We start from the raw sequence: 23971 nt of genomic DNA, 5'->3' as shown, positions 1-23971 counted from the left end.
CAGTGGAGAGCTACACTACACCAGCTACACTATTATATGCTTTTCAATCCATACTGATATTCTCTGGGATGAGATAACTTGACCTTTAGGAAACCCATCTACAGCTGAATGTGCAAGAAATGACAGCCTGGAATGGTATGTTCTTGTCAGGGTAATAAAGCCAAGCTCCAAAAGAGAGCTAATCTATGCAGATCCCTTTTCTTTCAGTGGTGACTGTAATTTCAGGGAAAAGGCAAGCAGGTGATTGATTTGTTTATAGGGAGTCATGAAAGCACATCAGAGGTGAATTTCAAGTGTGCTGCCTGTTACAGCTGTGGAATAATGCATGTGTTAAAGAGTCAGTCACAGTGCCTGCAGCTCAGGTGTAGTCCTGGCTACCTGTTGGGGTTCAGAAAGATAGTTCAGGGTGAAAGGATATGATGAGCATTCTGGGAAACATTCAAAAAGACAACCCATGAGACGTGGGAGGACTGAATGGTTAAAATTGTAATTCTTCTTCGGAAAATTTTCAATACCAATGATTAAAAGAAGACTGAGCACAACTGCACTGTCCAAGGTTTCTGGGAGACTATATAAAGCTAAATAAACGATGAGGGTGTCTTTACTGTGATAAGTACTCAGTGATTTTACAGTGATTGCCTCGAGGAAGCCCACATGTTATATGGCTACATTTGTTGGAATCACTTCCATTTGAAGAACTCATTCTCCTGGCAGAGGTTTTCCTGATCTGCAACACAATTTTCTGGACCTGTGAGAAGTACTTGCTCACCCATCAGCTGTTATGCCTTTGGGTCTGTGTATGTCCATGGTACTGAGAGACGGTGTGTGGGTCTATTGAGAGCTGCCTTGGAAGTTGAATATCTGACATATATTAGTCAGCCAACACTTCCTCAAGTTAGCATAAGAGAAGTTTTTCCTTTTTGATTCTAGAAACTATCCTGGGAATTCAGGAATTTATTGGAGACACTGGCCTCTTTCACTGAAGGAAAAATCAAACAAACCCATGACTCAGGACTTAGGCTCCCTCCAGAGGAGAAATTCAGACATTTCTTTTAGTCCCAGATAACATATAAACCTGTCATAGGGGATTCCTATGAAGCATGGACCCTTCATGATTGGTCATAGACAACTTGCTTAGCAGTTGCTGATATATTGAAAATAAGGGGAATAAGAAGAATTTTCCAAATATCTATGCTACATATCATGGTGATGATGGCACAGTGGCACCCATTTTTCAAAAGCATCCTTATGTGATTTGTTGAATGTAGCATGTGAATTCTGCCCAAATAATCCTTCCAGGCAGATAAAGAAAGGAACTGAAGAAAGGCAGTGATGCAAGCACAGAAACTGGAAGGGAGTATTTATGGCTATCCGTGACCTTGCAAGGGACTCCTACCGCGGCACAGGCATCCTGCTTGTTTGTGTTTCTGCTGATAGCATAGCCTGAAAAATGTTACCTAGACATACTAAGATAATGGGAATGAGTAAATTATTAATTCCAGAGGCATATCTGCTTGAAAAATTCTAGAATGATGACTTATTCGTAATATCAAGTAAAGTACAGATCTTTTGTCTAATTGTCATTTCAAAATGACAGTCGACTAAACCCTTGGTAATGGGCTCATTTATCCAGCTCAGTTAAATTCCAATTTATCTTTCTAATTTGCACTACAGCATCACAGAAGGAGCATTTCTTAGGGTTCAGCATGTTGCTGTCAATTATTGAATGTGAAGCTGCCAAAGCTTTTTGTATCAGATTCATAGTATATGTTTGGCACAATTCTGTATTCATTCTTGCCAGAAACAATGAGATGTAGAAATTAATTAGATTAATTAAAATAATTTTTTACAAATGAAAGATGACCTTTGTTCTCTTTCATAATTTTGGTGAACTTTTTTAATATTGTTGACAAACAACCAAATATTAATGTGTGTTCTCTCACACAGGAATGCATACTTATTGCTTAGTTATACTCCCAGAATCCTACAATAATAATGGATATTCTCAGATTATTTGCTAAGAAGTATATAGTGTAGTATCTGCGGCTAACGTTCTGCCACAGATCGTATTCCTATAAATAGCTCGTGTGAAGAATCATGCTTACACCCAAGGGGGTGCTTGGTTAGGGAAGACTCCCCCCCACTGTTGTAATCCGACATTTCTCAAGCCTGCAATATTTTTAAGTGCAGGAGAATCATCTAAAGAGAAATCCAGCATCTCAAGCTTTATTTTGATTACACTTATACCATATAATAAGTCTATAATTTCTGACCATGAGGCCTCATGAAAAATATATCCAGCTTCCATAGAACAGAATAAAATCCTACTGATTTTGGATTTGTAATACAAGGCATATTTTGGTGCACAGCTGTTTTATGTAGCTTTTAAACTGGTGCTGTTCTCAGATCTTCCATCAGCCTATGAGGGGCCTGAAAAAATTCTCAGCTTCACAGTGCCTCTGTTTCTCTGTCTCAACATGATTTGTACTCCTCTTTGCCATTTTGTCACTAGCCATGACAAGCAGCTGAGGCTTATCGTTGCAACTATGAAAAAAGCTCTGGTTGTGCAATACTTTTTTTGGGATATAGATCAAATTTTATCTTTTTTCATTTTGATCGCAAATACTCAGTTTATAAGTGTTGGCAATAAGATATGGTAGATGCCCATTAAAACGTTTGGTTACTACTACATTCTCAATACAGTTATCAGCTTTCTGACCATGGGGAAGTTTCATGTGGTGGCAACAAAATGCATGCAACGTCTTGCTCTCTGAGTCTTGACTGAGAAGGACTTTGCAAAATTGTATAAAGTCCTGTTTTGAAATTCTAATCGCAAATGTGATGACTGAAATTATATTTTTTGCAACAGAAAAGCCCAGTCTGCCTGTTTGGTAGGGTTGTGTAATACATCATTTCATACATAAAATGAAATGTATTTGTGAGATACATCAGAGAAGACTCAGTCATTCAGGAAAGCAGTGTCTGGCCAAATATATAGCATGTGCTCTCTCTGTGTTTATTCTTATAAACAGTATTTTTAGTGGAAATGATATCCAAATTTCAGCACATCAGAGTTTGCATTATTTGTGGAATATCCACTCTGAAATATATTTATTTCCCTGGAGGCTGCCCATATTGCAACTGACAAGGTAAGGAACAAGTGCAAGCACATGTAGCTTAAGCAGATGATTTATATGTACAATATTTTGAGAGATGGGGGATAAACTGAGATCTGTGAGGTTTCTCTGGATCATGAAATATTTCATACGGTAGCTACTTTCCTTGAGAAAGTAGTATTTTAGTCATCACAGCCTACTTTTTTCCCACACACTGTGCCATTAACACATATTTTCCTTTCACTCAATGTCTTAAACATAGACCAGCAAGAATGACTCATATATTGTAGTTTCTGCCCACTAAATGTATGAATGCATTTCCAAGTGTGCCTGTATGCACAGGAGTGCAGACCATAACGACCCCTCTATTTCAGACTGACTGGAGAGCTAAAAAGGAAAGAAATCCTACTTACAGCCCCCCGTACACGCAGCCTGTTGGTTTAAATGAGCTGCACCATCACACAGCAGCCGAACCAAACTGAACCTGCCCCCTGTCAAGGACTCAGCATCCTGGGGAACAGAGCCAGTGTTAGGTCTGTGCTGGGGAGCTGGTTCCTCCCCTCACAGATGACAAGGGCCATCTGTAGGGCTCCCCAGGGCAGAGCAAGAATGCTGGGATCTCGACAAGATGATTTTTCTTCCACTCCAAACCACGGTGATAGCACAGAGCAAGTTTGCAGCCTTCGGTACGCAAAACCCTCTAAGTATACATTTAAATAAACTGAGCACAGGCTTTTGGACATATGCCAGGCCTCCTGTCCGGATTTTCCAGCCTGAGTAACAGGGAGAGCATCTGTGCATAACTGTAGTAGAGATATCATGCCCTGAGGGCCAGAGTGCTTAGTCCTGCTGAGCTCTTACACTGCTCCTTTGCAAAACTATTCTTCAGTTCCTCTGGTCCATAAGAAATCAACAGACCCAACTTTTCTCCCCCTTTCACCTTGCCAGGTCTCCCTTTCACCTTGCCAGGTCCTCCTCTCACCTTGCCAGGACCCCCTTTCATTTGCTGAAGGAAACCAGATATATAGAGTCTCTTATGGATCAAGAAAGTGAGTGTTTAGAAGCCTGGTCCCTACAAGAGCTGGTTGTTCATGCCTTTCCTTGGTCTTGTGCCATGACAGGGGTGTCTTCTTCAAGTACCTTCCCTCCCCCAATAGCTTCTCTCATACCATGCATTGACTCTCCATCTGCTCCAGCAAATGGCAAGACTCACAAGGCTTCCCCCAAACCCACTTTTTGAAGTCACCATTCCACTTCCAGGGTCTATTTAATTCAGGGACATACACACAATCCCTGATTCGGAAATATCATGTGCAAATGCTCTTCCTGATGGCTGGTGGTCTACCAGAAGGCATCCTACAATAGCAGCTTTTGCCACATCTTAAACTTGAAATGCAGCATGGAATGGCGTGGGATACAGCACTATCAGTAAGCATTAAAATACTTTGCTTGATTGGGTAAAATGTAACATGGTAAAATGAAATACTGAATTGAAAATTAACTGTAGCCACAGCAGAGAAAAGTTACGATATAATTAATTCTAACAGTGGCTTCAAAGAAAAAGACTTTAGGTACCATCATACTAACAAGACAGTGTCATTGTCTCTGAAAAGGGATGATTTGGGGCTTTTTTAAATTAGCTTTTGTGTGTATCAGTAGCATTAGCCCTTTGTTTTTCAGCTTGCGTTTTGCATAGCTCACTCCTGCATAGCGATGGATGGCCATTCTGTGAGTTTTAGATTGCCAGTCTGGCTTGATTGCTCTTCATTCGCTTGTGAGCATCACTAATAAAACACTCAAAAAGCTGCCTGTTTTGTGTGTCAGGGAATAGCTAGGTTCTTTTATTGCTGTTGACAGGCACTTACCTATTTTTTACCAGACTACCTGGAATGCCTTGTAGCACACAAAGGAGGTTAAAAAAAAAAAAGGCAAAAAACCAAATACTGAAAAGGCTGGTCCAGAGGGAAGGGCCAGGAAAGCAAATTACGTTTAAGCAGTTGATGGTATTCAGAGATGTTCCCTTACTCAGGACTGGCAGACTTGTCAATACAAGCTGCTGCAAAACACAGAATAGGCTGGAGAATTCATTGTCTCAGTTCCCAGAAATTTTAAGCTCAGGCACATACTGAAATGGTGAATCTTTATATTTCATGTTGAATGCACACGTGGATCTGATTGGACCAAACAGTGTCCACTTCAGTTATGCAACCAGTTTAGTTACATTCCACTGGGATACTGCCCAAAACATCAAGATGTGCCAGGATGAGCCTTCTGTTACAAAAAAACCCCACAGAGGCAGATATAACAAACAAAATCAGCACCTGTATTTACCTACTCGTGCAGGCTCATCCCATGCAGTATGTCTTCATCAGAATTATAGATACGTGACACCGCTAAAAAATAATCAATTCATGATTTTAATGGTAGATTAAGGCAAATCAGACTCTGAGGGGGTTAGGGAGCCACTAATTATATCTGCCAGAGGGAAAGCAAATAATACTTAGAAAGCATTAAATCAAATGTGCTCTTGATGCTGCAGTTGTGAGCCCTTGTTCTTACAGAATGCCTTAAATTAGTTGCATAAAGGCTCACCAGCTACTGTAGGATTTTATTTTAAACTAAAATTAATTTCATTTTAAAATTGAAGAACTTTATTCAAAACTAGGGTTGTTACATTAACGTTACCATATTTAGTGTTAACTAATATTAACTGTTATTAATAAAGTACATGGCATCTGCTAGGGCCAGCAATTAATTTCTTACTCATACATATCACTCCTGTGGCTCATGCCAAAACCCCATGTCAATCTACCACCACGGCCTGCCATTCGGCTGATAGCAGTGCCTCCACAATCTGTTCATTCTTCATGTAGTGCACAGGCTTGGCTGCAACCACAGCCAAATCAAGGGCATTTATGCTTATTCCAGGACCTCAGGCCCATGCACAGTGCAGAAGTCACTAAGGCAGACCGGGCCATCAAAAGCATCTCTGATGGCAGCAGTGCCTTCTTTAAGTGGCCATGGATCCATCCTGGTCCAAGCTTCTTGCCAACAGAATTAAGTTTTGGGCTCACATGGACCAGTGAGCATAGAGCAGATCCAGCAAGTATCCCTAGGCCAGGTAAGGCTAACGCAAACAGGCACTACAAGGCGTCGTGGTACCAGGAGTCACCAGGACAGACTCCCAGGCAGGTTGTCTCTTCTCAAGGCTGCCTCATGAGATTTAGGGCAGTGGCTGGCAGCGTCTTCTGGACGAGTGCCAACATTCCTGGCCCAGAATTAAGGTCATTTGTCCTTAGGAGAGGAGAGACATAGGTAATGACATCAACCTCGATGTCATCCCATCTCGTTCCAGCATCTGCAGGAATTTTGCCACTGACTTCAACAGCAGCTGGGAGAGTCACCACTGCTCCTGTCAAAGAAAACTGAAACTTCGCTCTGGTTTTTGAGAAACTCTAATGTAAGACAGATAATTCTGGGTCTCAGAACCCTTAATATGCTAATTTCCCATTGATTTCTTAATAAATCAATAAAGTCAAAAATCCTCAGTAACCCTCTCCTTTTAATTATCAGACAGTGACATAATGTATTAAGTCTATTGAATCACAGTAGTGGGTTGCATAATGGAAATGCCCTTGGAAATGTATGCTTTTGTACCCTTCATGTTTCCCCGTTGCAATTCCATAGATTTAAACATCATCAATGTGCTATTTCGGGCTAATATATTGCAAGGACATTGGGGTGGTAGCATTTTATCAATGACTTTTTGTCCTCCTTTTTTTTATTAGTGCTATTTAAGAAGGCAAGCTATTTCTATCAGGAGCTTCCTATAAACATAATGGATTTTACAGTATAACCATAATAGTGCAGTATTATGCCTGTCCCTTCCTTGTATTAATTATGATCATATTTGCATTCAGGATGCAACCTTATCTCAATCCAATGCAAATTACTATCTTTGAAGGAGAAAGGCTCTAGCACAGCAATTGTTGTCCCTGGAGGTAACATGACAGTGCTGTATGTGCTACCAAAGGGCCAGAGCAAATACCTTCCTTGATCCACACAAATATATCTCAATCTCTGGAAATGGAAAATGTACATTGTAATGTAGATTTTGGCTTTAGTCTAACTTTCTCTTTTTTTTGCCTGTACATTACCTCACTGGCATTCACTCAGTATTATGCAAGACCGTAACCAGGTTCATTTCAACATACCTTCCTTTTCAAATCAGTCAAAATAGGCAGTAATCCATTTTTCATACATATTACTTTTACTAAGAGAGATTTTGACTGAGATCTACCCAAAACCATCTGGTATTTTTCATCTACCTACCTCACAAGTGACAGATACATAAGCCTTTGCTTTTTCCTCATCTCCTAAGTCAGCAACTTAAATTCTCAAAGGCTCCAGCTCTGGGAAGAACTGGAAAGGCACTGAAGTACCTTCTTAAAGCCCACTTACTCAGTGAGATTAAAAGTATGGCTTATGTCCATTTCAATAAAGAAGGCATTAACTCCAACTTCAAGGCCAGATAACCATGTGTGCTTGTGTATAGTCTTAACTAAAAAACTATTTCTCCTGTTTAAAGCACGTGCATAAGAGCCCTGCTAAATCTTGACCTTTGAGTCACATGTGTACCAGAAGACCAAGGTGCTGCCTGGAAATGTGACTGTCCGTGATGCTAACTGCTGAAATAAGCAAATCAGAAGGTCACTGACTTCAAAAGTATATAACTTCAATAATTTTTTTTCTGTTTCATAAAAGAGAGGTGCATAGGATATGCAAAACTTCAAAATATTCAGTCCTTCTGCAATCTTTGCCCTTGCAAATGAAAAGCCAAAAGAAAATCTGAAAAAACCCCAAAAAGTAGAGAGTTGCCGTCTCCAGAGGAGATTTATTGTTTTCTTCACTGTGATGTTTTTTGGAAAGGGGCATTTTAAAAGGGTTTAAGCACTTTTCTTCTTGGTACTGTATGCCAGGTGGAAGTTCTCAGGTAAGACAATGACTTATGGTGTGCCTGATAGGTCGCCACAAAGATCCTTGCAAAATAAAGCTGTCAGATCTCCTGGGGCCATCAGAGCCAATGCGTAAAACAAAAAAGTGCAGATTTGTCTTGATTTTCTAGGTGAACCCACTTAACAGGTATTGGAAAAGCACCTTGTAGATCAACAGCTGGAAACAGTCCTTAAAACAGGTGATGTCTCACCATGCAGCGCACCACTAGCTGCAGCAAGAGCCAAGAGGACCTTTCAGTGTGCCTTACTAACCCAGCAGCCACCACCACCACCACCCCCCCCCAATGGATTTACAGGTAACATGGTCTTGCTGCAGCATCGTTTGAGGCTTCTCTGCTCTGCATAGGTAAGAGAGTGGAGGAAGGGTAAAATGTTGTTGACACTTCATCAAAGAATTATGTACTGCAATGCTCACAGTTAAAAACAGGGCAAATTCTGAGAGAAAATATTAGAAATACGTCCAGTGATATTGCTTTGTGTAAGCTGAAGATCATCCCGCTACAGCTCTGATTTCCAAGAGCAAACAGTGATACGTCAAGTGTCAGGGCCCTGAGGGTACCAATAGGGCCTGAGTACCTGCTCCCCATCACCACCACCGCCATCACCTTTCATGAGCTCAGGAGTCCCATTTCAAACCAGCCCCGGGCCATCCACCTCTGCTCCAGTGATGCCGCAGCAGTGCCAGTCCCTCGGGGAGTGGCCAGCCCTTGCTGCCGCCTGACAGTAAGCAGACAGAGTTGGCAAGAATTAGATCCCTAAGATGTACGTGTGTCTGCTGCGTGCTGGACACCTGTCCATCGGAGCAATTTCCCCTGAAACGGCACCTCTCTCTTGCCATTCTCATTATGAACCATCAGAAAATGCTCAGTTGGTAAGGACTTCACAGTGCTCTGATGTACCTTTGTAAGCTTCACACTGAGGGAATTACACCTGAGGGACAGACCCTGAGGACACCAATTCAGTGGCTTCACAATATCACTGGAGTTTTCCAGCTGCTTTTCAACCATGTTTTCATTAAGTATCCATTCATAAGCTCATCACTTAATGAAAGAAAACAGTCAAATGGGGAAAAAAAGTTTCAGAAAATTATATATATGTATCTGTACTGATCAATAATAACAGTTTTCAAATGTTTTTAAGAAAAAAATCTCATTTTCTCATATACATATACAGAGAAACACACACACACAGAAAATACACAAGCATAGGCAAGCACACTATGACTCACTCAGACTTTCTTTTCCAAACAACAAACCAGGCTGCTTGAAGCTTTCCAAATTCAGTTAGATGCCCTTTCCATTGCACAGCTTCCTGGACCCATCTGTACAAGCTTCTGTCACACAGCCATCCTCAAAGAGCATGTATTAAAATTTAAGCTAGGTTGTTTAGAAAATAGTTCCAAGACTGTCCCTTTGTGGAAGTACTGGTTTGCAGAACATCTGTTGCTTTCAATAGTCAATACAGAGCCATTTGTTTCATCTGAAAGCAATGGCATTTCCCTGTGCTATAACCACGCTCCCATGAATCAAAGGAAATATGTTAAGACCATTCAGCCATTATTAATCTTTTACCTGGGGACTCTGTCTTTCTCTGATCACATATTTATCAGCATTAATTTTGGCTTGATTTTTAATAGCATGTTCTCTGTGATGATTTCTACTAAATAGGAAGACACTCAGAATCTGAATGCGTAGAATGGCTCAGTGCGGATTTATCAGTGCTTTTGGCTTCATTTCTGTATGTCCAAGCAGATCTATTGTGTTGAAAAAGCAAATAACTAACAACTGTGTCAGCTTCCCTTTGGCTAGCATCAATTTCTCTGAAAAGGAGTTTCAGCAAGCAACGCCAGTCTGGCCCATGGTGGTTTACTCCTGTTTTTCTTAAGACTTGCTCTTTTTTTCTCTTCCAAGTTTTGTTGGTGTTAGTCAGAATTCAATATAAACCTAGACAAGGTTTATATTAAGTATTACTTAAGTTACATCACTGCAAAGACAAGGCAGGCTAGAGGTCAGATGTGCAAAACATGATTCAAAAGCATTGTTACTGAGATCTTTTATTTACAGATTTCTTTTTCTTATCGATATCACATCTCCAGAAAGCAGCAGGATTACTGAAGATGTCTGAAAAGCATGAAACTAAGGTCTTGGTTTTTCTCTTGAACAAGTTTGTAGAGAAAGTATTGCATTGGTCCATTCTGACTCGGTAGACTCTCACATCTCATCACCAGGATGCAAAGCAGTGGGAGTTCAAGTAAATCCCATCTTGAAATGGTGTCCTCAGTACACTTCTCATTGTAAAAGCTACTGCAACTCCTAAATTGAAAACATCAGGACTAAAAAGATGTAAAGATGTACAACATCGGTAAAACAACAGAAAAATTTCTAGTTCATGAGATGCTCTCAAACGCTGTGCATCATATAAAGGTCATCAAAGAAACTTCTAATCATCATTTTTATGAAAGTTTTAAATTTTAGGTTTAAGAATTAGTTAGGGTGAATGAGTAAACAGATTATATGGCAGGAAATTCCCTCTAGCTTTTGAGAGGCATTAGTATCTCCGCTTTTTACCCTTTGCAGGAAATGCTTTACATTCAAGGAATAATGAATCAATAAAAGAACCAATTTACAAGAAGTATATGAGAGTCTGGGGAATACCTCCTGACAGACTGCACAAGCTAAGATTGGATATCCTATTTCCTACAAGGCATGGCCACATCGTCGTAAAAGATGGGTGGTAGTGTGAACTAGCCTGCTAATTTTGTTCATTCAGAAGATAAGTCATTGGAACATGTTTATGGTAGAGATGCCTGCAATTAAATGACATGGGGACAATGTGTTTGGAGGGGAGGGATCTTGACCTTACCTATCTCCAATAAAAAAATTTAAAAATTAAAATAGAAATAGTTATTTTTAACAGGAGCTTTGGGAAATTCCTTTTCAAAAGTAAAGCTGGGCAACATTAAGTATTACATTAAACTACTTTTTTCGCTGTCCCCATTAAGAATGACATGAGAATCTACATTTTCTACTTGAAACTGGGATGTGTATAGCCCTTTCTGAATCATATACACAAAGCCAATGTGCTTTGAAATACTTTATTGGGATATAAAAACAATGTATAAATTATTAAACTAATAGTACATATCTGCTGAAGAGAATTTAGAGTCTGGAAAGCTTTATTGGAGAATCAGATATTTGTTTAACCAACACTTGTACATGGATGCAACATCTGCATGTGTGTTCTCATAGGTAGGTTCAGGTCTCCACCTCTCTTCCTCTTTCAACAAAAATCACAGCCAGTGGTCTTCTTCCATTACAAAGCAGTTGCTTCAGGTCTCCAGTGAACTCACATTGCATGAGAACACCATGCTGTTGTGCTGAAACATGGTACTGAATTAGGCATTTAAGACATGCTAACAGATTGTGCATAGGTACCTTTTAGTTTTTCACAGACCTAGACCATTAAATGCACAGAAATGGTATTAAGGTAGTGGTCACACAATTAGAATAATGAAAGTTACAGTTCAAGTGTTTACATTAGTTTGAAGGATTCTTGCTGCTGTATTATTTTCTGCTCACTTGACTTCACAATGGAAATCCTAGTAATCATCATTCATTTCAGCTGCCCCAGTCATTTCACTTGAAGCATGGAAACTGTTCTGCTTGCTCTCTCATGCACATATCAGTGCTATGTGATTCCACCAGTAAAGGAGAAGAAATAGGATACCTGGAAGGAAACCTCAATCGCTTCTTGATTTGAACAAATGCTAAAAATACTTAATTTCTACCAGCCAATTATTTGGAAGAAAAAAAGCCCATGAAGATTCTCTTTCAATTTGTGATTTTTAGTATTTGTTTCTAAACTACTACAATTTAAAATGAGTAAGATATTTTTTCACTTGGGAATGTAAAAGCAGGAAGACTGCTATTTCATACATATATTTCTTGAAACTTTTTTTCCAATGAGAAAAACTATCAAAGCCAACTCACTCTTGTGGCCAGTATCTTTCTTGAAATATCAGCAAGAAAATCAGTGAAAACAGTTTTGCAGGAAATTCTCAAATTTTATTTGCAAAAAAACACTACCTGGATTCCCTTCTTGACAGTACCTCAATTTCTACATGCTCTAGATTCAACAAAAAAAAAAAAAACATTAGCAAATACCATTTTCCAGAGGGAAGAGATTACTCCAAGGGAGATGGCATGCAAAGCAGATTCCCACTTTGTGTAGCATGTATGGTGGTTGGCTATAAATGCAATCTCCATTTTCTCATGAGCCCAGATGGCATCTCTCATGGATGTGAGGAGGGTTGAGGATGCAACACAATGAATATTGGAGCATTAATCCTTCCTGAACAGCAGCTGCTCTCTAGCTGCCTGTGAAATTATTTAGCTTTTGAACTACTTTTGCAGGGCAGCACCTCTCAGGCATGATACAGGCCAGCATTTACTAGACGCAGTGTAGTGCAGGTACACTGGGTCAGTGAGCTCCCCAAAACAGTCAGGGAAACTCCTGAGGTGCAGACAGTGATTCTGGGCATGTTCAAAGCAGTTAACTAATGAAGCTGAGCACTGCAAAGCTTCAGCATTCCAGAATTCTGAAAGCAAGATGACCAAAAGCTCTTTCAGTCCCGTTTATCCATTCAAAAAGTTAAATTTTTGTTTCTAACTTAGAAATGTCCAGAAAGTCAGTGGCTTTCTCCACCGAGCTTTATTTTTCAGCTGAGACCCAATCGCAGAATTGCAAACTGAATTAAAGGCTAGTAGGAGGAATGAACTGTCTTCATGTCATAACCATTTGGATTTGTAGCTACAAAGGCCTTTCCAAGAGAATAAAACGTAACTTAATTTATGATTCATCACATTATGATGAAAATGGAGAAAGAAAGTGATAGCTTGTTCAGTTTTCAGATTTCCATTAGCAATTCTATTTTGTTGTAAATATATCTCTTTCCTACATCTGGCTCAGAAACCAGCTTGTTAAGTACTCAGAATCACTGTAGGGTAGAGAATCTGTAGGTTATGAAGAAAGAAGCCTGTGTGGGTTTCTGTTGTTGCCAGGAATAACAAAACTAGAAAAATAGATTTCTTAGGCTAGGGTTGAGGTTGAGAAAGTATTCTCTTTTAGGTATAAATACAAGGTTGCTTTATTCTTAAAAATCACAGATATATGTGGATTTCTGAGTAAATCTAACAAAAGGTCATCAGTAATCTTTAAAAAAATTATCTAATATTTTATACTGTAGAGCTACTACACAAGTAACATTACTGATTCTCCATCTGGATGAACAAGTTCACGTAGAAATATTCACAGAAATTGAACAGGATAACCACCTTCGGTACCCTGTAGCAATCTATAAAACCAGAAACTGGTTTTATATGTGTGTGGTTTGGGTGTGTCGGGTTTTTTTGTCTCTCAGTATTCATCCTTCACCTTAACAGCCATTGTCAAGTGCTTTGAATTTTTTGCTGTCTGTAGGAGTTTTTAAAGCTGACTTCAGGGTTACTGCTTTAAACATTTCATGTTGGAAAATATCTCATTTCCTCATCTCCTGATACTTCCTCTCCAGTTTACACTGATGAAGTGCATAATGATCCTTAATTAACAGAAGCACCTTTATTGGACTGAGCAACATGGTTTCTAGACAGATAATGATTAGCTGGGTTTTCCCCAGAAACATTATTTAAAGTTGAATTCTTCTTGTCATGATGGAAATACTTTAGAAGTTTTTCCTCATGGACAAAATGATACGATAAAAAAAAAAAAAAAAATACATGATGAATTAAAAAAAATAAGCCAACGGCCAAGGAAATTATCTGGGTAAGTAGCAAAGTTTAAAATCTACTGAAGTGCAGCTGGCCTCATTCAGAAGAAAGAAATCTGACCCAAGAGAAGTCAATTGGGAAAATAGCAAGCCACCACTGGCAACGTGCAGGCAAGAAGATAGAAGGGCAAAGAGGGAATATGGAGAATAATTGCCAGATGTAACACAAACCTGATTCTCTAGCTATTACAGAAACAGGAAGTCATGAGTGAATTAGTAAATCCCAAGACAAGATGAGCAAAAACTAAAAAGAAGCAACAATGGAAATAAACTAAAAGAATTCTTTGAATAATCCTTTCCCAACATTTCCCAACAAAACTATACACTCACTAATCCAGGATCAGAAATTTCAAGTAGTGAAGATAGGCCAGAAACAGAGACTCAAGATGAACAGAAGTACAAGAAGAGAAGTTGGAACAAACTGGCAAATTGAACAGCAACAACTCACTAGGACTGGCTGGTACCTATTCAAAAACTCTGCAGGTGTTCAAGACAGAACGTATTTAACAGCTAATAAAATACGCAATCTCTGGTTAAAATGAGCAGCTACATTGGAGGCCTGAAGGATAGTAACTGTTCTAGGTCTAATAAAGGTAGTAGGGATCTGGGGAATTACAGATCACAGAGCTTTATTTCACTATCAGTTAATCTTGTCAAAACAATAAATAAAAACAGTCTTTTAAAAAAACAGTCTTCTAAAACACCTCGAGGAACATGATAGGACCAATGTATGGTAAAACCCCATACCTTTAATATGCATAAAATCATTGAGAGGAGATGAGAATGGTGAGGCAGGCAACTTGCAGATGGCAGAAAATTATTTCATTTGGCAAGACTAGAGAAGATTGTAAGGTGTTCTGTAGGGACCTCATAAAGTTGTGCTAGTGAGAAGCATAATGTCTAAAAATCAGTATTGGCTGATATCCAGGAGCAACAATTGAAATGAACAGCTTAAGCTATTTGCACATGTTTGCAACCTGAGCAATTTGCTGACCCAAATTGATTTTGGAGCCAAGAAATCTGCAGGAATTTTTTTATTTAATGGAAGTCTGTATGGAAGTTGGGTGTTGGTCGACAGCCGGCTGAAGATGAGCCAGCAGTGTGCCCAGGTGGCCAAGAAGGCCAACAGCATCCTGGCCTGTATCAGAAACAGTGTGGCCAGCAGGAGTAGGGAGGTGATCGTGTCCCTGTACTCGGCACTGGTGAGGCTGCACCTCGAATCCTGTGTTCAGTTTTGGGCCCCTCACTACAAGAAGGACATTGAGGTGCTGGAGCGTGTCCAGAGAAGGGCAACAAAGCTGGTGAGGGGTCTGGAGCACAAGTCTTATGAGGAGCGGCTGAGGGAGCTGGGGTTTTTTAGTCTGGAGAAGAGGAGGCTGAAGGGAGACTTTATCGCTCTCTACAGTTATCTGAAAGGAGTTTGCAGAGAGGTGGGTGTTGGTCTCTTCTCCCAAGTGACTAGCGACAGGACAAGAGGAAATGGCCTCAAGTTGTGCCAGGGGAGGTTCAGTCTGGATATTAGGAAAAATTTCTTTACTGAGAGAGTGGTGAGACACTGGAATAAACTGCCCAGGGAAGTGGTGGAGTCACCGTCCCTGGAGGTGTTCAAGGAACATGTGGACGAGGCACTTTGAGACATGGTTTAATGGGCATGGTGGGGTTTGTTGGTTGATGGTTGCACTTGATGATCTTACAGGCCTTTTCCAACCTTAGTGATTCTGTGATTCTGTGACTCTGATATACTATGAAAGATCTATGAGAATTGTAAGATCTTACGGTTTAAGATCTAGAGCAATTATTAACCACCAGGAGCTACAGAGCAGTAATCTTTGTAGCAAGTCTTCATCCCTCTTCAAGAAAGGCAAGCAGGAATATCCGCATAACTAACTAATGGCTGATCAGCCTCTACTCAGTCCCTGAGAAGGTGATGGGGCAAACTGTTGTCATCAGTGGTGCAAAGTCCAGCTGGCAGTCAGTAACCAGCAGCATCCCTCAGGGGTGGGCACTGGAGCCCATGTTGTTTAATGTCTTCATTGCGAATCCCTATGGCAGAACAGAGTGCATTCTTAGCAAGTCTGCAGGCAACACTAAATCGAGAAGAATGGCCAATATGCTAGAGAGCAGGGTTGCTACTCAGAGAGACCAGGACAGGCTGGAGAAATGGGCAAACAGGAACTTCATGAAGTTCAACAAAAATGTATGCAAGATCTGGGATTAAATAATCCCATGCAACAGTACAGGCTGGGAGGAGACCGTCTGGGAGGCAGCTTTCTAGAAAAGGACCTGTGGGTCCCAGTAGGCAACAAGCTGGACATGAAACAGCAATGTGCCCTAGCAGCAAAGGCGGCTAGTTGCATCCTTGAATGTATTAGCCAGGATTGTGACCAACAGGTCAAGGGAGATAATTATTCCCCCCTGTTGAGCACTGGTGAGACACATCTGAGGTGCTATGTCCAGTTCTGGACTCCCAGTGCAAGAAAGACATAGACATACTGGAGCAGGTCCAGCAAAGGGCCACCAAGCTGACCAGGGACTGGAGCACATAACATAGGCGGACAGACTGAGAGAGCTAATTTTGTTCATCCTGGAGATGACAACAATCAGGGGAGACCTGCATTGCTGCCTACAGCTACCTGATCAGAAGATACAGAGAAGGTGAAGCCAGACTCTTCCCAGAGGTGCACAGCATTAGGAAAAAGGCAGTGGGCACAACTTGGAAGATGGAAAATTCCAATTAGATATAAGGAAAAGTATTTTTACCATCAGAGTGGTCAAATACTGGAAGAAGTGTCCAGAGAGGTTGTGGCATCTCCATTCTTGGAGATGTTCAAAACTTGACTAGACACGTCCCTGAGAACCTGATCTAATTAGACATCCTTTGAGCAATGAATTGGATTAGATGACCTCCAGAGGTCTCTTCCAACCCAAATTATTCTATATTTCTGTGATTCTAATTGCTTTCAAAACTGTTCACCACTAGCAGCCATGAACCTTCCTTTGAAGCATCTGATACCCAGCTGTGTAAGAGATGGTATACCAGCTACTTTACACCTCTTTAGATCCCATAGCCTGTTCTAATTGAGTGAGTAGTGCAGGGCACAGAGGCATGCTAGCAGTTTGCCTACATGCAAAGGTAGGCAAAGTATGCAAAGTGCCTGTGACTGAGCATGAAAGAGTCCACGTGGGCTCTTTCACTCTTTCACCCAGCACACTGACAGTAAGACAGCTTTAAAGCTTACCTCAAAAGATAGTAAAGATCTAGCCCTAAGGCATCTTCTGTCTAATCCCATATGGCTGTTCCTGTCTGTTTACCAGAAAAACTATTCTACTGGGATTTTTAAACAAACAGCAAGATAGTTTGAAATAAGGGAGAAGAATTAACCGTGCACAAAGAAATTCAGACATTCACCATTTTGTCCAGATACCATTTGATGGCCCTTCTTTGATGAAGATGCTTTTGTTACAGCATCTCAAGTCGAAAGTGTATTCATCATATTATTGAAAAATCACATGTACATTCTCAAAAGTATGGAGGGTGAAAGGGACAAATGGCTGAACTCATGAACATAATTTAAAATATAAGTATTAGCAAGTTCTTTGAAGATGAAGCCTCTAATTGTTGTACTGACATTTCAAGTATGATATAGTTGCATCAATCTGGAGAAGCAATTTAGAGCTTTAACATTAATACTTAATTAACTGGTAATGTTTCCTTATACTTTTATGAGCTCATTTCCACTGATATGCAATTGTTTATCTGTATTGGTTCCTGTAGTGACACAATTCAAAATGCTTCTCTAAGAATAGAGGGTAATAATTGTTCTGAAGAGTGAAAATTATTACAGTTTGTTTTGCAAGGAATGGCAGGTTAGAGGAAAAATAAACTTGATGAAGGACTATAAGCAAAGAGTAGCAATATTGACAAGGTGTCAGTATGGATCAGAACATGGCAGAGGCATATTCCAGTTGGGTGCAAGAAATGCTGCTCAATTGTTTGATATGTTGCATAACTAGATGAAAGAGTCAACAGCATGTTACAGGTTATATTAGAATCGAAAACATTGCAATCACTAATGAAATGGAGGGAGAAGGAATCAAAAAGGATGAGAAACAGAAAAATGAGGTCAGGTTTTAAACATGTAGACTGACGCCTGTGAGGGGAATAATTCAAAACATAGATATTCACTTGTGTGAATATTTTAAAATATGTAGAGTTGAAAATATTCTAACTTGTGCCTGAAGATCAAAACAGATATCTGCCTGAAGATCAAAATAGGTATCTGCCTGCAATGCAATATTGCTATATAAAACACTGTGACTGTGGGCAGTGATAGTATTGTAACACATGTCAAGGAGGTAAAATCTGTTTAACACAGTGGCAAACATCAGATACTACACTGCGTACATATCCAAGCACTTCTGCAGAAGAAAGATGTCTGTGAAAGATTTCTGAGAAGAGAAAAGGAGGTGATTTGGATGCTTCTATTAGGTGAAAAGCTGCTGAGAGCAGAATACTATTAATGTGTTTTATAAACCCTCCCTTGTCTTTGTAACTGGAACACATGAGGACACACTAGGGGACATGAAAATCTGTATTTCATGTAGGGCTGCACAGCTAGATGTGTTTGAAATAAGAATCCTTCTCTCTTTCTCAGACCTTTGAAAAACACAAAATTAAACCTGCACTCCACATGTATTGACGTTTTTAGTTCCTGAATAAATATTTCTTAAGTATATATTCCATCTAACATGAGACAACGTATCAATGACCATTCTTCCTTCCACTGTCTTTCTAAAACCCCAAATTTTTTATGCTATTGTCTATACAAACATGTAGGAGAGTTTGAGAGAACTGTCTTTGTTCAGTCTTAAGATGAGAAGGCTAAGGGCGATATCTTATTACTGTCTTCAATCAGCTAATGGGAAGCTAGAAAAAAGACAGAGCCACAGTATTCTTGAAGATGCATAGTGAAAAAGATGAGAGGCAAGAGACATGTGTTGCAACAAGGGGAATCCTGATCAGATGTTAGAAAAAAATCTTCTTCTAACAGGAAGGGTAGTCAAACTCTAGAACAGGTTCTTCCACAAAGGCTGTGAGACCTCTTCCTTGAAGACATTCAGAACTTGACTGGTGAAGGCCTTGAGCAATGTCGTTTAACCTGTACCTGACTTCAGCATAGGCCCTGCTTTGAGCAGGACCTCTAGAAAGGTCCCTTCCACCTAAGTTATTCTGTGGTTCTAACAAGTATCTGGAGGAGAAACCCACACTCCTGATACCCTTCATAATCAACAGTGTTCATAGGGTGAAAGTGAGTGACATATCTGGGCGCAGACATGGCACCAGTTCAGCAGGCAAGTACATCAATCACTGCACCTCACTGCCAGACTCTGCATTTGCCATAGCTTTTTCATTAATGTATTCAGAGTAGGATTCTTTCTTTTTGCCATGGTGATGGCAACAGGATTTGAAAAGGGATAACCAGAAGCTAAACTATCTCCACAGGGAAAGAGGAGTACTCCTCTTGCTGTCTGTCTTCAGGCTTATTTTGCTTATTTTTAATTAGAGCTTCTTAAGTCAGAAAAAAAATTTATTCTTTGACAAATATATGGTCCGTTTTCTCAGTGAGGATTTCTTATAACCACTTACAGCTTACTTAAGAATATTAATTTCTTATACTTCCTTTTTTCTCCTACTGATAACCTTTTGGTTCGCAAGGGCTCAGCTGCAATAAAGTCTTATTAATAAGAAGATTCATAATGCACATCTGAGATACTTTTGCTGATTTGAAGCAGCTTATGGCAGTAGCAGTAGCAAATTTTACTCACATGTCATAAGTCTAATATACAATCATGAAATTAGCCTCTCCTGCCAAATGGCAAGGGCTCTGCCTGGTATCAAGTTGAATTCAGCACAATACTAAAAAGGAATTTGCAGGCAAATGCTCTGAAAACCAAATGGTTATAGATGTATTAAAATAGCAGCAAGTGTTCCATACAAAAGTGGATCTAACAAAGAGCAAGAAAAAGCTCACAACTCCTTCAGCCACCACATTCAAGGACAAGTTATACCACTCACAGGTATAAATACAAACACCCATATTAAAATAAGTGCAAGGTTGATTCACAAGGCCATGAGGCTATTTGTGTTGTACTGGAAGTGAACTACAGGGATGGCTTCAGCTTAAAGTGATAAAGTAAAGAAAGTGATTTCTGTGCCATTTTTCTGGCACAGTAGGGGTTTTGGTTTTCTTCCCTTTTATCTTATGCAGCTATAGCAGCTAAATGCCTTGTTGTTCCCACGACCACAGCAGGTACATAGACAGGAATTTTGCAGTGGTTCCTTGCTGAACCCAACCTCCCACTCCCAGAGATGCAGGACTGGGGCTTGGAAAGCCCAGGCACATCTGACAAGAGCTTATGATCAGAGGAAAGGGAGAGGAAGCTCTGCTGTCACTCTTCTGCTGCTGGAAACCTCTGGATATTAGAGATTGTGGAAAATGGGAGCCAGGGTCAGACATTTCATCCCACACCTTCTGACATGGCATCGGGTACCCACACATCCCTGGACAACCATCTTGGCAGCCTCAGTTGCACCTTGTAACTGCACTGTGCCAGCCAGGGACAAGGGGGAGAGGCAGCTGCAAGGCATGTCTTTTTTTTCCATGTGGCAGCACTTCAGCACAAGCTGCAGAAGCAGCAGAGGCAATCAAGAGCTGAAGAGGAAGGAGGGTGCAATATGAATGGGACCAGGAGTGTAGCAAGCTTAGGAAGCGGAATAGCACTGTGAGGTGAAGGATCTGATTACTAGAAGAAGACAGCTGCCATATCAGAGGGAGGCACCGGGTCAGAGCGGCTGTAAGCTTGACAGAAAGACCAAGCTTGAGGTGCCCACCATGAGGAAAAAGCAAGTTTTGATGGCAGCTGTTGACGATGGCTCAATGCGTCAGACCTCAAGGGTTGCTATTTAAGCAATGATCTGCTGACTGCTCTGAGAAGCTCGAAAAGGAGGAATTAAAGCAGCAACAAAGTAAGGCACAAGAATGAGGAAGAATAAGCCTGGCTTTTGTTAGAGTATTGTGAAGTATTCACCATCTGACATAACTGTACTCTGGATGAGTAGCCTGATATGTTTCTTCTTATCCAACCAGGACACAATAGGCCACTCTTACCACTGTCCATGAAAACTAATTTTAAAAAAGCCCTATTAATCTACCAATGTTATAACGAACAAAGGATAAGATGAAACATTGAAAAAAGACTGTGGTAAAAGCCTCCGTTGCCTGGATTCATAAATTTGCTGATGTTTCTCTACCTCTTGTACATGCAGTTAGAGCAGCCAGAGACCTGTGATGCAGGTCTCTGCACAGAAAAATACTACATTGGCAGGAATCTGTAAGAAGGTATTTATCTCCTTCCACATGCCTGAAATACCAGTTAAAAGCCCCAGGAATCCTGTAGGCAGCACATGGATGAAAGAAAGGGGAGCCAAGTTATACTTCTGCTAGTAATCTGTGAATTTTGTAAGACTACTTCTTCCTGTGTTATAAAATAGTGTTGTCCCTAGGCCACTCCGCCAGATTAATTGGCTTATTGGCTCTGAATCAGGGAGTCACAACCAGTTTCTTGGCCCTATTTTTTCTTTTCAGTACTCCCCACACACTGCTGCATCTGCACGCAGCTGGGACAGGTTGGGAAAGGTAGCCTCCAGTTAGTAAAGGAGAAAATAAGGGCCCTGCTCGGTTCCTACAGAAATCAGTAGGAGTAATGACACTGACTCCAATGGGCCCTTAATTATCAGGAAAAGAAGGCTTTTGAAGAGATAATTACTGCTACAGGTCTCAGAGTGTTATTTAATTACCCATAATGGTAATCATAGCCACTATGCACAATTTCATTCTTCCATTCTGCTGTATATATCAAACACTTCGCAGAACTGTGAGCACAGGAACAAAACACAAACAAGTGTAAGGAGGTCTAATTAGTGAGCTGATGTCTCAATCACTCACCAGGCTGATCATTATCAGACTCAGTAATTTCCCTGGTTATTCTATTGCGTTTTCCAAAAGAAAAAAAAGAAGAAGAAAAAGGACACAGTGTCCTCAAAACAAGGGGTAGATTCTGTCACACTTACTAGTGCTGAACAATACCATGTCCCACAAGCTCTTCATGCAAGTCAACTGAGAAAAGGAATTTGAGATTTCTTACAAGTAACAGGAGCTTCAGTAAAACATGTGCCTAGCAAAGTATAACACAGTGTGAGCGGAAGTGGAAGAATAAATCCAGCATAAATCCAAATCATGCTTAATGGCCTCTTTTTCACCTGACAGTGGTGATCTCACTGGCCACCTAGACATGTGGCATGCAAATTCAGAAGTACCAGTGTGAGCACACCAGGCCTTGATTGCAACCTGTCCTAATACTTGACACACACAAAAGTATTAGTGCATCTCTTTGAAGTGATGGTATGACAGCACAATTTATAAGATCGTTTCAACTGCTGCATGCCCAGTTTGACTTTGTGAATGAAACAATGACCTCTTTCACAACATTTTTATGTCCTGCTTAAGGAAAATGAAACATTTTTCAAGCTCTGAATAGTTATAAGTCTGGAGAAAACTGGACCCTCAAACTAAGGTGTTTCTTCCTCCCAACCAATTCCTTAATTCAGTCTTACTCACCAGTTCAGAAGGATCCTGAATATCCTGCTTTCATACTGAAGATAATTTCCTCAGCGTTACAAACAGAGCATTCAGAAGTCTCATTACAAAGAGGGTCTCTGAGCAGCAGAACCCGTAGCCTCACACAGAATCTCAATTCCTTTTTTAATCTGCACAAATAACTGAAAACCTTTCAGGCAACAACTTTCAAATTTTTTCTCCTTAGGTATTCCCTCAGCTGGAAATGTTAATCTCAAAACTCATATGTTTCTATTTTTACCATCTTCTGGAGGGTTGGCTTTTTCAGTGGGAGCTTCTGAAATAACACTGTCTTTTTACCAATTAATCTTTGAAATTGCTTTCCCAAAAAGTCTCTTTTTAGATTTCTTGCTGTTGTCATTTTCATCATAACAATATCCTGATTTTAATCTCCAACTATGCCTTCTTTCTAAGGTGATGCTTCGGGTTATATCCCTAACCTTTTCAATAGATTAGGGAGTCAGAGGTAGGAAAATGTAGGCGCTGAGTCTTTCCCTTATTTTTTGACATTCTGACAGCAGATAAATTCAGATTACTTCTTTTTCTTTTGGGGATGTTTGGGATACTTAGAAATTCTTCCACGTATCAAGGATTAGACTCTGTATAAAATGCAAAACCTTTCTGATTCCCCTTTGGAACCAACCTGAGTCTACTTAGGTGCATGCAGAGCTCACCCCCTGAGAAAACACAAGATGGGAGGATGAGCGGTCACACTCTCTATGAGGAAATCCCACTCAGACTGTCCAGCTTGTCGAAGATACCTTTATCACTCCCACCGTGTTTATAATTCTGCTGTTAAATAACGATGGATCTGGGTAGGGCTATTGGTGGTGAGGTGAGTTTAGATTGGGGGCACATGATTAATGACAATCCTGAAATCCTCAAGTCCCCACAACATTGGGTTACAAGTAGGGACAAAATTACAGCAAGTAAAGCAGGTATCCTATTCCAGTGCTCAATGAAGACTCAATAGTCAACACTTCTAAAAGGCACTAAGTCAGCAAAGCCAGATTGTATTCTGCATGACAAGGAGCGGGAGTTTAGCCCTTTTCTGTTCTTTTTAATAACTGTCTGGCTGTTGCAGAGCATTCATCCATGGGTTGAGTCGTGTGTGTACAAATCACATAGAGATTGCCCAAGCTCCTGACAGTTCAAAGTCTAGGACAATGCAGGGGTAGAGACAGGTTCCTTTCCATTGATGAAAAGGAAAAGGCATACCACTTACTACAGTTTAAACTGCTCAGCACCAAACAGCCTGACCACAAAGTACAGGCCGTCCATGGTATGAACCTGCACTGTCAGTGTGGAGCTTCTCTCTTT

The sequence above is a fragment of the Gavia stellata genome, chromosome 1 (genome assembly GCF_030936135.1).
Source record: "Gavia stellata isolate bGavSte3 chromosome 1, bGavSte3.hap2, whole genome shotgun sequence".
Classification (NCBI taxonomy): Eukaryota; Metazoa; Chordata; class Aves; order Gaviiformes; family Gaviidae; genus Gavia; species Gavia stellata.
Note: the sequence above shows the minus strand (reverse complement) of the source record.